Source organism: Pinus tabuliformis, chromosome J (genome assembly GCF_031772625.1).
Source record: "Pinus tabuliformis cultivar Carrire ecotype Pingquan chromosome J, CPIR1, whole genome shotgun sequence".
NCBI lineage: Eukaryota > Viridiplantae > Streptophyta > Pinopsida > Pinales > Pinaceae > Pinus > Pinus tabuliformis.
This window is the reverse complement of record NC_142295.1, coordinates 730,935,364-730,950,668: the sequence shown is the minus strand read 5'-3', so window position 1 is coordinate 730,950,668 and position 15,305 is coordinate 730,935,364.

Genomic DNA, 15,305 nt, shown 5'->3' with positions numbered 1-15,305 from the left:
CTGAGAAGAATGCTAGAATACTTAACAAAGAATCAATCAATTATAAAATTATTATGGAACGAATGATCACAAGATCAACTGTAGGTTCTAAAACTTAAGTGTAGACCAAATTTTGGAAGTTGTTTGTTGTAGTGAAAACACCACTAAAGGACTAATATTGAACTGGGCAAGTATGTTGGCATCCTTTATTAAATCTAATGCCCATTTAGTGAAGAATCCTACAAAGGGAGAGGAGTTTGGATTTTATATGGAATCTTACCTATTGGATGTTGTGTGCTCAAATTTTCACTTTGAAGGGAAAGTTTTGAAGTGGAGTCTTGAAGAGGAATTACCTATACATATCTATTTCAAAGGCTTGTGGAGAATTGGGTATAGAGGGAAGCATGAGAATATTGCATAATAATTCACCTATCATTTATATCATGTACTCTTCATCAAAAAACCTCCATGCATGTATGATAGAGCTAGGACTTCCCTGCATGATATGATATATTGGTTTCATCATGGTGATGCTACTTATATCAAAGTGTTTGGTGGTTACAAGCCTCCTCGTGCTCTACCTACATTTATTATGGACAATGTTATTGCAAGAGGTGGGCTACCAAATTACCATAGGATTGTCCAAGACCTTGGTCAAAGCCAAGAAAGCTCCTCTGCCTATCTCTCCTTTATATATTGGATCTTATTCTATTAAAATTTTCAAGGAAGCAAAAGTAGGGGTTGAAGAATTGGGATGATTCTAATTTGGTGAGTTAAGATTTTTCATAGATTTGACCTTAGGGGTATCACCATGGGACATTGCAAACAAATAAGATATATTTGGGTATATACTTCAGCCATCTAGAAAGAGGAAGAAAAAGTGAAAATTTTTTACAACTCTTGCAAGTCACTGGAATCATCTCTTCAAGCTGATGAAAGGGATTAGTTAGAGCATGACACTCAAAAAAGCATGAAATTGGAAGAAAATATGTCTATTCTTGAAAGAAAACAAAGGCAAGAAACCAAAAAGGAAAATAAAAAGAAGAAAAAGTTTGATAAGGAATAAATCCAAATGAATTAGGAGGAAGAAGAATCCTGACAAAAGAAAGCAAAGGAGGAGATAAGAAAGAAGAAAGAAGAAGAGGAAGGTAAGAAGAGGAAAGGAAAAGAAAAGAGTCCATAAAGAAGAAGAACATAAAGGAAGAAATAAGAAGAAATAGGAAGCAACAAAGAAAAATAGAGAAGAGGAAGAATTAAAGAAGAAAGTTGAAGAAGAATAAAGGAGAAAAGAAGAGGAAGAAAGAAAGAGAAAGGAGGACAAAGAAACCAAAATATAGGAAGAAGCATTATCTAAACAGCTTGAGCAAGAATTAATGGACAAAGAAAATGGAGAGAATTTAGCAGAGGATAACAAGTTAAAGGGTATGAAAATGCAATAGGACATTCCTACCTTGAATTTCCCACCACCTACTTCTATTACTGACAAGCATTCCCATCTCAGAAATTAGGCATCACAGTGGAAGAAGAGGAGATCTCTCCAGACATACTTTTGACCAAGTTCAATGTAAGATCATACAGGAAATGCAAAACTGCTTGGCCAAGAATCCAGGAAATCCCATATTGGTCATTATAAAAAGGGACATAGAGATGGATACTACAATAAAACCTAGAGTGATAGCTTTTGTTGTGACAACTTTTGCATCTACCACAGAAAAAAAAATATAGATATTTTATCAAAATAAGTTGAATACTTGAAAGAAAAGTTGGTCAGCTTTGAGTAAAAGAATCTAGAACTAATGAGAACCAAAATTTATTGTTCTCACACTCTCGAGGCATAGGACTTGCAAAAATCCATTCAGGAAGAAATGAAGGTGTTAGAAGAAGCTATGGATCTTGTTTATAAAGGAATGTTGGCCCTACATCAAGTTATGGCTCCATTCCCCAACATGAAAAGTGAGTCAAAAGACAAAGGAATGTTAATTTAACTATCATCCTCAGTAGTAGACCTCATATATGAATGGAACATGAAGTATCCTAATGCGCTAGGAGAACTACAAAGGAAAAGTTGGATAACAACAAAGAAGGATAAATTTCATGCTAGGAACAAGATGAAATCACATGATAAGTTGAGTAGAGACTCTAGACAAACTATTGGCCTCTTATAAGACCTTGTATAATGGGTTGGAATATATTGTCAAGGTACTTGAAATACCTTCCATTGATGCACTAGATGAAATGAGACCAAAAGAAGAGTTCAAGCAAGAGATTATGGGAATTTTGGATTTGATTAAGAAATTAGCTATAAGAGAAAATTTCAAGGCTACAAAAGAAGTGATTGTTAAGTATGTGGTTGAGCCCGTGAAGTTGCACACAAATCTCACAATGTTGTTGAACTAGGTGCAAGCTAAAAATACAACCTTGATACCAAATGCAGTAGAATTCCTCACGAGGAATGGAGATGAGCTACAACACAATATCCTAAAAATCGCAGGTGAATGCAATTTTTTTCAAGCATATTTGGTTCAAGATCTATAGGTAGAGGCTCACTATCTTTCCATCACTAGGCTAGTTGATTGAGAATGCTTTGTTTCTTTAATTTTGATGTAATTTTCATTATATTAAAAGTAAATTAGGATTTAGAGTAGAGAGTCATATGGAATGTGAAAGGTCATGTGGAAGTTGAAGATTCATGAGGGTAGGTGAAAGGTCATGGTAATTGAAAATTCACTCTACCTTGTATAAATAAACCCTCATGGCTTGATGTAATGGACCTTTAGTTTTGGTCTTGACTTGTGCATATTTTTTAGAGCTTGTAAACTCTTATTGGAATTCAAGTGGTAATGTTTCATTTCCACTAATGGATTTCATGGGTATTTCACGTGACAGTGTTATCGATATTTTAGCTTAATGTTAAGAATCTCTTTGAACCCGAGCACACGATTCCTCACATGTCTTGTTGAGCATTCCAGGACTTCCCATGTGGTGATTTGATGGTATATGTTTATGTTTCCATGTGTTTATGTTAATGAACTACTTTGTTGATTTAAGCGCATATCATACTTGGGACTATATGTTGTTTATGATTTCATGTTTTTAATCAGTTTAGGAACTAATTCATTTATGGTTCTTCATCTGATCTTGACGATGAACCACACTTGTTGGTTCGAAACGTGTCGACCAAAAAATTATCTTATGTGATTTCTACCGAAATACTTTTCTTAACTAATTCATAATTGATAAGCGAATCTTTCTCTATATACATGTGTTTTAATTGAAGTTTTGTTAACATACTTCTTTAAAATTCATGACACGTTATTTGATTGTTATTATGTCTATAACATCTTTTATCTGAAGTTTCCATAAATTTGCTTTAACTTGTGGTTATCAAAGGCTCTATTTGTTTTTAGTGGTTGTTGTTCATTCTGCCCAAAATGAATCATTAAGCAATATGGTGGCAATCAGACCCACTTATCGGATGGGACTCCTAACCCAAACAATGTAGAGTCTATTTGGGATTTTTCACTGGGTAGATCCCCTAACTGTTGGTGGTAAAATTTGTCTCATTAAAACATAGATAAATATTTTATTCAACTTACTCAATCACCTATGATCACCAATGCATTCTCTGCAATATTGTACACCCCTCAAATATCTCAAATACAATCCACACTATAATCTCTAATTCAATGATAATCGTTTTGATACAATTCTTATTATAGAGAATATGAGCTGATATTTTTAGAATTAAAACATTAGTTAAGTTCAACTCTTATTTTGCATTTAAGTGATGGTTTGACCGTGTTTTCTTCTTGCTTTCCAATTTTGTTAACTCATCTTGATGTGTAAAATTTGCCTTCAATGTTTATTCTATTGTTCTATGATTAAAAATTGAGTTTGACTAATACTGATTTTGACCACTCTGGAATGCTACATGTTTTAGCAGAATTTTTAACTGCAGCTCTAACTTTGGCTAACTTGAAAATTCAATGAAATTCACAAACCAATCCTCTAAATCTAGTAATTCCAATTAATTATGGTAAATGCTTAATATAACTTTATTAATATACTAAATATGACATTACTTCCACGTATAAAGGATCTCTTCTAAATCATGACAGTGGAAAAATGTTAAGGCACAACTTTTCCGAACTGTGGGATAAACATCCAAATCAACATTGTATAGTGTAATTTTAAACACCCATGCCATTACCATATGCCCATAGTTATTTAAAAAGGGCTAAAGGCCCAAAGTGTTTTATTATGTGTTAACATCCCTGCACATCCCTGGTCACATAACAAACAAAACCATCGCTAAACAAGCCTTGGGCCCTCCTTTCAAGGTCTCATGGAATATTTACTAATGGGAATGTTTCTGTCTCAGCCTCTAACTAACCTTAGTATCGGCCTACAAATCCAATTTACCAACAAGGAAAGAAGTGAAACTTCACATCTTTTGACAAAGAAGTTTTCATTTCTTGACCTTCATCTCTCATCCATTTCCACTACTTGCCACTTCCAAAACCACTGAGATGAGATGATATCATCCCTGCCTCACTCGTTCTCACTTTTCGCTGGTCCATGTGTCATCTATATATCACCCAATTGGAAATCCATAAATGCTAAATTTTCATTCCACATGTCCTTTTTCTGTCATGTGTCATCTTCTCATTGATCAACTCGTCTTTTAGTGGTTTGTCCATGTCTCTATCAACTAACATAATTGTGTTGTGTCCTCATGCCATTTCATCTCAATCTTACATCATAATTAACACATAACTCCATTCCCAGGGTAAGACATAAATATTGTTAGAAAATTACATGACTTTTATCCATCTTTCCATCTTGTTAATCTCAAGACTTTAGACTTGGTGCATCGCTTAAGCTCATCTTATTTTAGCTAGGTGAGATTATATTGGGTATTGGACCTTTATTACTTAGTTGATTTGATGGTCAAGATCAAAATGCAGACCCCCATATGCTTGAATGTTAACAGGGGGGTATGTTATTTTTTGTTTATAGGTTGTTAAACCCCATGCACCTTCCACACTATGCATTAACAATAGTCACGAATTCATTGTTCATAAAAAAATGAGTGGATGTGATTAAAATATGGACCCCCTTATATGATCAACGGTTAATAAGGAAGGGGGTTTTGCTATTTGGCTTTATGTGGAACCCATAATCTTGGAACCCTACACTATTGACCCTTTCACCTATAAATTTGTATCATCCATAATTCCTGATCCTAGAGGTATTTTTCATAGTTTCATACACCATTGGAAAGGTATTTCCAAGTCCTATCCATTTGTGACATCTACATTATCATATGAGATAAAATTCTTATGTAAAAATTCCTTCAAAGATATGCTCCATTAAACCACTATTAGCATCAATCGCAACACATTTATAACAATATCCCTGAAACTACCTTCAAAATCAATAATCTTTGCCATACAATGACAATGCCTTTGACATCAATGATAACGCTTTCTAAAAATATCCCCCTTTGGAATTGATGGAAATAATAAAAAGTTCTACCAATATTGGAAGATAATCATGTAAGGTTCATTGATGGCAACATGGAAACAACACCACTTTATTGATTCGTTCAGTCCTCCATTTGATCCTAAGAAACACCTTCTGAAAGGCTACATTTATTCACGTATCAAGACAAACACATTAATTAGGAAATGTTTTCTCGTTCTCCCCCTTTATGAACAATTATACAATGTTTGCACTTATTTATCCACTTTTGACATCAATGAAAAAGTAACTCCCCTTACAACTAATCTCCCTCTATCATGTTGATTTTGTGGACCTGTCAATTGATATTTGTGTAGTAGTTATCCCTTTAGTCACCTAGACAATTTTTTGTCTTCTCTAATTAGAAGAATTAGTTGAGAGAGGAGAGAGTAATCACTTCCCAATCTCTTCCTAAAGAATTCAAAAGGATCCTCTTTCTAGAAGTTGATTATATTTACTACTATTATATAAATGAGCCAAGAACACATTGATGCTTGTTTTTCTAAGTGTCAGCTAGGCTTAAATTTATTATTATGTTGCTTCCCTAGACTCATGCACAATTTTATCTTGTTATCATATAGTTTATGTCTGAGAGCTAACCACATATCACAATCACCTACACAAAAGCATCTATTAGTCATTCAACAACAAACATACCTCCTAATATTAGATATCCCTTTCAATTTTCAAGGAGAATAATCTTTCCCTCCTTGACATCACTGTCAAGAGCATCAATTCCTGCAATCAAGAGAAAATGTCCTTGTGTCTTCTTGTATCTCTTGATCTTCTTTATACTGTTGGATGTATATTTGATATGATCCCCTTGAACATATACTATCTCTTTTTCATATTCTCACTTCATCCGGGAAAACTCGCCATAATTCATACAACCATATTGTGCACTTCTAGGAACACATTGTTAAAGCACATACAAACTCAAATGGATTCACAATCTACTTATTAGCACCATTATGCACATTATAAAAATTTTGGGCCCACAGATTGCACTTGATAACACACCAGTGCAACAACTTCCAGTGCTTATGAAAACCAACTCTTTAGTCAAATTTCCATCACATACTTGAATACACACAATTGGATGATTCCTTATATTGTTGAAAGTGTAGCTCCCTCTGAGTTTGTACAATTTTCTCTTTAACATGCATTCATTTTCCTTCTTGATTCTGCTAGAGAACTGATCCTATGGACCTATTTTTTCTAACATCAATTGTTGTTGAAGTGACTCCCCACTTCAAACTATGATGGATTAACCCATCAAATGCAACAATATATATTTTTTCCTTCTCCACGCATCTGACGTCTTTGGCTTCATTTAAAGCCATCCTCTTCTTTTTAATGAAGAGGGACAAGTGATCTAATCCCCCTAAGTAGATTATCTTCGCTTTTCTTCCATACCTAGGTGTGTTGAGTCTTGATAGGTGTATCACCTTATTTTGATGGCATGGATTGAGTAAGTTTTTCCTTTTGTTTGGATTTTCTTAATAAACCAAGTAACTTACTCTTAAAACATTTTTCCATGTAAACTGAGCATCTGTGGTATGTATGCCACTCATCATTATTTTTCTTTCTAAAAAGAAATAAATTGCATTATCTCCTTTAGTTATTCTTTCTTTCTCCATTCCTTTGTGCTTCCTTTCTGCTTGTTATGTGATGGAGGATTAATAGGGCGATTGCAAATTTTTCTTGAATGAGTTCGATGATTATTGGAACTAATGTTTTCATAGATATCCACCAAATGAATATCAGATTAGATCTATCAGTTTTCCTACGAATTTATTTGAGATAAAAAATCAAGTCTCTGATGCTTTCTTTCTCCTTTTGACATGCTACTCTTATTGCTAAAATAAATATATCCTCTTAGGTCCTTTATACGGTCTCTATCTCTATTGTTGCTTCTCAATGCATTTTTATTTCTTTCATAATATCTAAAACTCACTTCTTTGTGTCCAATATTATTTCAAGAAAAGAAATGGCGATTAAAGAAGCTTTGGCACCTAAAGGTATTTTGTCGCTAATGATTTTGTCCTTGAGGAGAAAAGGATCTTTGTTGATTCTTTGTTTGATCATTGTGGCTATTTAACTTACTACCTCAAGCAATTCCTTATTGCGGATGAAACACCTTGTATATTTTCCTCTTTTTTCGTTGATTCTTCTTTTCTGGACATGTAGAAGAATAATGACCCGCTTTATCATAATTGAAACACTTGAGGGAAATTTATCTTTAGCTTCATTGTTGGTAGAATGTTTTTCATCTTTTTTTTTGCGTTAAATCCTCTATGATTTTAATATTGTCTGGTCCTTTTATGACCTTGACGAAGTTGATGGGTCCCCTTCCCTTTAGATTTGTTGTTGAAATTAATTCTGCTTCAAAACCCAATCATGTCTTAACATGAGGAGGTCTATGGTTTCATAAAATATCATCCAATATTTCAGAACTCTTTTCAAGCTTCTAATATCAAGACAATTGGCCATTTAATGCAACAATATTAGCTTCTAGCCCTGGATTTGTGGTTGTAAGCTTCTTGATCTATGCAAACGTATATATGATCCATCTTCTAAAATAGATATTTCATTAAGATATTTTAATTCATTAGAAGATCTACTACATCCAAAATCTATTTCACTTTCAGCCCATTCAATATTTTGTTCTCTTTGTGAGTCATAAGGATTCTTTAGTAGACATGTGCGGTATTTCTTCTTCCTCACTACTAGAGGTGCACCCATTATCTTCTTGAGTAGTATGTAGATATGTTATTACTATGAATGTAGTTCCTTTTCCACTACTACTAGATGTATACCTATATTTTTTATCAGAAATTGCATATGAAATTGTAGGAGATATATTACCTATTCTTCTACAATTATAATAGAGAAACAAATTACTTGTAGATTACATCTCCTTAGTATCTTTTGAGTGATGATCAACAAATTATTCAATTGTTATGGGGGAATAGTATTTATTTATTTATTATGATCTTCAATCTTCTTTGAATCATTGTGTGCTTCACATTTCAGAGAGGACTTCTTCATATCATTTGCAACTCGAGTACCTTTATCATAGATGCATTGTAACTCTTCCCATATCTCTTTTGTAGTCTTACAATAGATCACCTTTTCATAATATGACTTAGAAAATCCTTTCAATATTTTCTCCTTAGAATTTGTGTTATATTCATTGTCTTTTATTCGACACTCTACATATAACCATCACTAAAAAATGGAACTCCATCTAAGGTAATCCAATCCTGTTTCACCATGATCCTTGATCTTCCTTCCAATTACTAAATTGATCCTGAATGAACCTTTATCCAATGCCAATTTTTAGAAACCAGGAAAATACTAAGGGGGGTGAATCGGTATTGTGACCAAATTATACAACTATTGTCAATTTACACTTTTCAATCTATTCAGCAAAAATTCATATAAGTAGCATCAACACTCAATATATGAAACACATATTAGCATACACATATGTAACATGTAAAGACATCGTATGTACTACTAATATTCTTATTAATTCCTTTTGCAAAGGAAAGCTTCAACTTGTTGTTACAATATGTTTTTTGGCATCAACCAGAAGGAAGCAACCACTCCCTAATTTATCAACACCAAATGAAAGGAGCACCAAACCTTGATTTATTTTTCTAGCACCCACTAGCAAGAAGAATCCACTCCCTTTTGGTATACATCTAATAAACTTACACAAAGCATCCACTCCTTGCTTTTGTAATCACCCACTTGCAGAAGCACCAGACCCCAAGTTATTATTCAAACACCCACTTAGATGGAATCACTGAATTCCTAATTTGCAAGCACCCACTTGTTGAACCTGAAGACCATTGTTTCATACATTTCTAACTGGATCGACACACGCCTATTCATACAAATAATGATAAACTTTGCTACATATCTCATGTTTTTATACACACCCTCTATCAACACATTTTATTCATACTTAATGACTTACTCAACATAGATAAATACTTTATTCATATGACTCCGTTAGGGCCTAAATCTACCTCAGGCTGAGAAAGGTAGGATCTAGGGTAACATCAAACCACACTTAACTTGGTAGTTAGCCATACCAGGTCAAGAGAGGGCTCTCTCCTTGTCAATATCAGTAAAATATGATCAATGAGGGCTTGAGATGATGGATATGAATACTGATCTTAGGCTAGGTATGTGTGCAAAAGACTTCGATTGAATTTAAATATGTTTTGTTGGCTCAAATGGAAAGGCAAATTTTGGGTCTTCGGAATGAGGCTCAGTTTTGCAGAGGTCTCAATGGGGCAAGGTAGGCAAGTGATTTGATACTTCAAATTGAATTAAATGGAGAAATTTAGACAAGTGAGGAGTTGAAGAGGGCAATAAAACCTCAATGATCCTTTTCAATCAGCTGAAAACATCAATAACTAAGGAAACCCTAGGTAGAGCACTGCAATTTCAATGGATTCTACCTTTATCCTTGTTTGTTTTAGTTAAGAAGAAGCAAGAGAGATAATGGTATACATAAAACACATATAAACTTACATTTACATAAGGAAACACAATATCAAAGAAACATGCCACATTAATCCCATAGAGTGCTGCAAACCCCGGTCTATTCCTTAGCCAAAACTGCTGAGAAAATGTATACAATGAAGCTCCAAGCCTTCTCAAAAGTCCAACCATGCTAATGACTGAAAAAACATAAGATATAGGAAAAAAACAACTCATCCTAGCCTCTAGGGGTCGATTTCATGAGTTTAGGAGCTCTTCCAACTAATTCTAAATTGAGAACTACAAATTAGGCAGTGGAACAACTTGCCTCTAGAAACTAGGGAACTGATTCATTCAGTTGCAAACTACTTTTTGATATATGAATCTACCTCCATAGGTGAAAATTTGACATAATTACATCAAGATCCATCAATTTACATTAAATTACATCATAATTTTTTCATTAAGAAAGAGAAAATTCAAACTTTCAAGGAACTTAGGCGAAAAACAGAGTATACTTGGTCAAACTAAGCAAAATTTCCACTATGCGCCGCGCTGATTTCTCTATGTGTAGCGCCTATTTGCAGCCACTTTTGGAGGCCTTTTCGGTGTCCAAATTTATGCCAAGTGTTCTTGTTGGAAAGTTCTACCTGTCTTATTTCCAGAACAATTGGAAATTTTGAATTTGGCCTCCATTTGCCCCTCCAAAACTGAGTTCTCCCAACACTTCTTCCTGTGTGTCAAAATAGGGGCAGTAAGTTCATTTTTTGGGTGTTTTTGACCTTTTTTGGGGCTCAAAACCTATCAAAATTTCTTGGCCATTGGTAGGCATGAATATTTTTCCAAGAAAAATCCAAATATGCTGAGTTTTTGTCATTTGGAGGCCTCCATCAAAAGCGAGCGCCAGGTGGCGCGACACATTGGGCAGAAAATTTTGTGTTTTAGCCCAAAAATTTCAAAAATGCAAAAAGTGTCCCAAATTTTGAAATTTGGGCTGAGTGTTCTCCATCAAGTGCTGTGTTGGGCCAAGGAAGCCTCAACCAAGATATGAATTTTATCTTGCTCTTTTTGCCTCCTCAATCTCTTCTTCAACTTGGCCTTCAAGCTCCTGATTCTAGCTTGGCACACCATATTCCTTGACAAATAATGATATGCCATGTTTCTCAACATATTTTTCTCATTGATGGCTTTCTCTAGCATCCTCTCTAAGTGGTTATTAGTCCTCTCCAACCAAGGCTCACGATCAGCATTGATTTCTTGCTCAAGTGTTGTGAACTTGACTTTCCTCCTTTTGGCAACTTGCTGGTTTTCTCGTATGTTTCTTAGCTCCATTATGGTTTGCTGATCCTCTAGTTGATTGTTTATTTAATCCAGGTACTTTATTATCCCCTCGTCTCTTTCCAAGTTGAGGGACAAAGCATTGATGTCCGCCTGTTGCTCTTGGATGACCTCCTTGAGCTTTGAGCATTGTGGGCCCAAATCCGTGTCATCGTCCTGAATGAGAATGAAATCGGTCTCCTGCTCACTTGAAGGCCCCTTGTCATGTAATGGCCTCTTGCCCTTGTCCTGAACTTGTTGTGCTAATGAAGGAAGCGAGACCCCTTCCACCCTAGGTGGAGATAATACTCGCTTTGTTGTTGCAAACAACCATCTAGTGCCCTTTTGATAGGTGACAAACACCGGCACACTAGCGGTCTGTGTCTCATGACCCTCCTTCTGATGAGAAGGTCCACCTATCTTATGAAAAGTCTCTGGAGGTACCTGAGGAGCTGTGAAGAACTCATGAGAAATGAAATCCTCCATGAGATGCCCTGCAAACCAAGCTGATGCATGACCACAATTTTGATGAGTGCAAAATGGTATATACTGTTAAAATGTTGCTGAGGAGTCTTCTATTGTACTAGGGTGGTCATATTCTCAATATTTTGGCACATTAAGTAGGGGAGATTCATCATTCTCACCCTGGTAAAGTGCATCAACAATCTGATATGATAAGCATATAGGTGAGAAAACCGGCCCTCATAGTTGAAATACTTCATTATGAGTTTCATAAAGGGAGCATATGAGTCTTTCAGGTACCAAAAGGGAAAAACTCTGTTGAGTTGTCTCAAATAACTGGGCTTGATGTATGGTTCATAGTGTTCCCTGTTATCACCCCAAGAAACTCAGATGCTCGGGAACATTACAAACTCAACACAATTTTGGAAATGGATGAACGGAAGGAATGATGCTTGTTCAAGCTAGATAACCACTTGTACTTTGCTTGACTCCAGACATGCATGAACACCCCAAGACTACAAGGCTTTAGACCACCAATTACTCATAGTTTAAGGATTGGGTGAATATGGAGAATATTGACCACACCAGCAGATGCACAGGACCCTGTGATGGCTAGCTGCGACCAGTAAAGAAGTCTGCAAATCTAATCCCCTAATGCATAGACATGATGACAGATCTCTGGAACTAGTGGAAGAGAAACCTAAATAACTCATTCACTGATACATACAAGATTTTAACACAGAGGTAGGATGAAAGCTACTCTAATGCTAAACATCAAGAGTTTAAGAATGTAGCATATCAAGCACAGCTTAGAATAGAAGAAGAATGGAAAGTTAGCAATTAACAGCAAAAGAATCTTGTATTAGCTGAAAATGAAGATGAGATGCTGCAAGTATCAAAGCAGTTACAATCTCCAGAAGTTGAACCTTACATCAAAACAATAACCATCAACCCTGATTACATCTTGTTTCTAGGTATATATAGAGTTTGAATACAAAGGCACTCAACCATTATAAGTATGAGGAGGTCATAATTGACCACCAACCGCTTTAACTATCTGATGGATTCTCTGTTGCAATTTTCATGCCTCAGTGAACAAATCCGATCTTCTTAGGTGCTCTGTTGTCCTTCTCGGGAGGTGGAGTGTTATATGGGATGAAGTCCCATAACTGTTGAATGCATTTACCTGCTCGGCTTTGTCCTTTTCCTTCTCGGCCATGTTGTCCATGGAACATAGTTTTTGAGGAGGAGATGTATCTAGTACTAAAAATTGATTACCTTCATCCTTTTGGGAGCATATAATGGTTATAGTACATGGATTGCACAATGGGTGGAGTAGTCGGATGGCGGAGCAATATCGGTCATTGGATCGGGCAGGTAGACAGAGGAGATGAGCCAATAGGGATATCAGAAGAGGCGAGAGTAGGGTGATCAAAGGCCATTGGATCTCGGGCGGGTAGATCCAACTGCCACTGGGCATCGAAGATGTGGAGCATTACCGAGTAGGAGAATACATTTGAGTGGTAAGTTGGTATTTTCTCGCACCAGAATTAGGGGTTAGGCCGTAAACGTACATTGTCGTGCGATAACAATCAGAACGTGACGCGTGGCAATGGGGAAAGGGAAAACCACCCTCCCATCGTGCGTTAACATGTTGTCGGTTTGTGGGTGTGGGGAGGGTGATTTCCATCCGATCATGGCAGAGGTGATCGAACGGTGGAGGTTCAATCGAGTAGGTTTCTCGTCAGATGTGACAGGGAAACGTTGGATTGGCGGTGACGGAGAGTAATAGTTAAGGTCATGGCAGAGGGTTTGCGAAGGCGTGCAGATATATGGGGTTTTTATAAGGTTCTGTGTATTGACGCCTGAGGCTTTGACAAGGGCTTTTAATATGATTTTTAGCAAAAAGCACGGGAAGTTAAGACAAAAGGAGGGTGAGAGAGGTAGAGGGGAAGGTGAGGGTAACCATTATAAGCCCCCTTTTTTAGCATGACCATGGACAAAGTGGCCCCCAGCTTTGAAAAATCCTGATTATATAACGGATCTAACATTCCCTGTCAATCTGCTGCCTTTTATTCCAATGCTCTCTGACATTAGGAATGTTGGTTGCTAGAGAAATAGACTCCGGTGTCAAGGTGAATGTCACACCAGCTAGAGTGGTTTGGCCATTATGTAGATGAAGCACAAACAACTGGGCTAACTCATGATGATACTGGACTCTAGCAACCATCTCACAGAACTGATAACAAGATTGGTGTTGGAAGCATGTGATAACAAGAGGGCAGGCCTGCAGCTCAGCAAGTGAAGTAGGCTCCTCTTGTATATGTTTGTCACCCTTGTGAGGTCTCCTTGGTGCATGCATTTCTGTAGGAGAGTCACTATGTGTCTCTTCATCTCGGTTATATGAAGGATTAGATTCCATGCTTGCTAATGTGTGAGTTTTCTTGATGAGTATGAAGAGAGTTATGGTGATTTTGATGTTTTTATACCAAATGTTTGAAGATGTATTAGGGACTATGAAGGGAGAGGGTAAGAGGGGTTTTAGAAATGTTGCTGACCAGAATTTGGGGAATAGAAGGGTTTTATGGACAGTTTTTAGATTTTGGGATAACAATTAGGGTTTAGGAATGTGTAGCTAGGGTTTGGGATAATGGGAGTTAGGAATATGGGGTTAGTGAATTTAGGGATATGGGAATTATGGATATGGGGATGAAATTAGAAAATGAATGTGGGAAACAAAGAGTGTGGGAGTGAGGGAAAGGAATTTGGCAGCAAAAACACAAACTACAAATCCTAAGCACTTGTTTTTGAGCAAAATTGCAAGGAGGTAGGGTTTCAAGCTTATCTATTTAAATCACCATAAACTCTTTAAGAAAAACTAATTCACCGGCAGTGGAAGAATGATTGCTTACTTGAGTAGGTGGTAATTTAGAAAATTTGGCAGTTTGAATGAATTTGTGGGTGAAATCGGGCTTGAAGCCCTGTGTGCTACACCACAAACTCAATGCACCGCGCCTCCTATATGTGTCGCGCCAGCGTAAATTTAACACTGTGGAGGGCGACCCAATGCACTGTGCCGCACCTCTCACCCAATGCGTCGCGCCCACGAATTTGCACAATTTTTCTCCAAGCTTGCTTCCTTTGCTCAACACGGCCTTCACTTTGCTCAATCTTTCTTTTTTAAGTGCCAATGAGATTTTTGAATTGTAAAAATGATTTATATACTATAGCTTTAAATTTTTTCATTCATAAAACCCACTTTTATAATGTTTTCAATGTGACTTACTTTTTCAACTCTGTTTTTGGGAAATTTATTTTATTTGTGCCTTTGATGAACTGAATGACTTGATTTTTTGTTTTTCTTGCAGGGGATGGAGCTACTGAAGCTTGGTAAGGTGATCAAGGTTTCCACTGAAGTGATTTACATATAAGAGAACTGAAATTACATGAATCTATACAACAAAAACCTAAAATACTATGTTTTTCCTCAAAACAGGGTTTTGAGGAAAAATACATTTCTGAGC